Source organism: Coenobita brevimanus, chromosome 24 (assembly GCF_032717465.1).
Source record: "Coenobita brevimanus isolate Jiangsu-jjx chromosome 24, ASM3271746v2, whole genome shotgun sequence".
Lineage (NCBI taxonomy): Eukaryota > Metazoa > Arthropoda > Malacostraca > Decapoda > Coenobitidae > Coenobita > Coenobita brevimanus.
Genome location: NC_136977.1, coordinates 50456299 through 50458798, shown reverse-complemented (window position 1 = coordinate 50458798; position 2500 = coordinate 50456299).

The following is a 2500-nucleotide window of genomic DNA, read 5'->3' as shown; positions in this document are numbered from 1 at the left end:
GAACTCAAAAACGAAGAATTTTTAAGTTATATACACGATGCTAAAGAAAAAAATTGTAATAAAAATCAAGAATAAGCTACAAAAAAGAATAACTTTGATATCTGATGCTTCAGTTTATTTCTTATGTGGCCAAAGCGCACAAAACTTGAGAGCTCTTATTCCAGATGTTCCAACATAATTTACAAAATGCCACAGTAGGTAACTGAAAGTAAAAGTCATAAGAAATAAAAATTGACATCCAAGGTTTGAATATCGCTTTAATTAGGTCAACGTACATAAATTAAACGAAAAAAAAAAAAATCAATTTTCGCTTGTTATGGAAAAAATTCTGAACATATGTTGTTTCAGTTTATTTCTAGTGACACCATACCAAGTACACTTGACTGAATAATATGAGTAGAGCAAAAAATACATTTACAAACTCTGACACTGGTGGTATTAAAATAATCCCCCAAATTAAAGATTAAGGAAGTCAGAGTCTAAGTGATGATTAACTCCTCAAGCCCCGGGAGGTCACTTACTCTAATATTTATCTCGCTTCTGCCAGACAATTTCTCTCAAGGCATCCTCTAGTGCTGAAGGGATTAATGTTGGATGTGTAGGCTTCATCTAACCCCTTCACTTTCCCCAGACTAAATAAAATCGTCTGAAGGTAGCAAAAAATTAACCTTAAAACAGTACATCATTATCGTGAAATGTTGAAAGAAACTGAGAACTTTAAGACTTGGGAATTTCATTATTTTTCCCTCAACCTTAAAATATAAAAATTGATGAAAAAATTTGAATGAAACAACTACATTCAGTTTACCCACACTCTGTAATTTACAATGAATGAGATTATAATATTTTCCCTATGAAGTCAGAAGAATCAATTAAAAGAGAGCAGAACGAAAAAAACAAATTGTTACAATGATGAGTTTCAGTTTGTAATGATGTACGAAGAAAAAAGGAGAGAACAAACCAGTGAACTCTGACATCTGTGGTTTCACTCTCCTTTCCCACGATACCTCAATGTGTAGAGCAATCTGCAGTAAACATGAAGACACATAATATTCGTTGTGTTAAATGAAATAGGAGAAATATTAATAGTTTTCTACGATAATGCCGTCATCACCGTGGCTGTCATTATCATCGTCATCATCGTAATTATCACCTTCATCTCCATCCTGTTAATGCTCATCCTCATCATTGTCATCATCCTCTTAACCACCATCATCATCATCATCATCATCATCATTATCATTCCAACCCGACCTCCCGCCTGAAAGCTGGATTGAGATGAGATGCAGGAACACAGAAAAAAGTTGTATAAATGAGAGCGAGCCATCAAAGTCCACGCCCAGCGGAAAAGAGTCACACAGTCATTCACACATCATTCAATCTTTCACAGGCCTGACTCCACCTCATAAGTAAAATCATATAGGCTACAAGTGCATCTATAATTTTTTGCTTTCCTTACAGATACATGTCACATACACCTGAGTCACTGCGTCGACTGCCAGTTATAAAAAGAGGTGTGAAATCCTTGTCATGCGCCTCTCCATACTTCATTCACTCATTCCTTGCCAAAATATGCAGACTCAACTTAAAATCATGAGGAAGACAAGTGAATCTCTAAGCACAAAAATAAATAAGTGAAAGAAATGACATCTATAACATCTGTAGCTTTAAAATTTTTCCTCCTGACTCCGAAGTGACATCAAAACAAAAAAATTCGAACAAGGTAGGAATCTTCATTGCCGCAGTCATATATGAAGTCAGGTAACCCTTTCATTCCGGTGACGTGTTTTACTGAATGACTCTCCCTGCTTCCAAACGATTTTTTTCAGTTTGGAAAAAGTTCTTGAAGTGGAGGGATAATCGAAGGCTATTTTTTTTTTTTTTTTTACAGTTATTAACTTTTTTCTTTTTTTCAAACCGACTAGAGTTTGAGCGGTCGGATTTTCCCAATTTTACCTTTCCAGATCAAAAAAGGTTTAGTTAAATACATTAGTGTGGAGGGAGGGAGACGAAAACAGAAAATAGGTCATGGAATTGAAAGGGTGAATAAATATGAACGGCTTTAAAGACCCCTCCCCCCCCCCACACGAACTAAATTAAAGGTGACATGGCTGGAAAATATAGACCAGGTAGTGTCCCAAATTAACCCGAACACCTGACACCCGTGGCCTGAACATTTTCCTCCTCCATAATGGCACAGTAAGTAAATTAAAATGAACACAACTGAACATCATGAGTGGAGGACCAGCGAGAGAAATGATGCCAGAAGCAACGGGAAGTGGCATCGTATTTTAGTGATAATGAGGGTGGCGGTGATGACTGGGCGTGGTGATGAGGGCCCAGATGGAACGATGGTTGATGGCTGTATTACTGGGAATGGTGGTGGTGATAGTGGTGGTGAGTAAGGGCTGTGGTGATGATAGTGGTGGTAAGTGAGAATTGTGGCGATGACAGTTATGGTGAGTGACGACTGTGTTGGTGATGGGGAGGAGAATGGTGA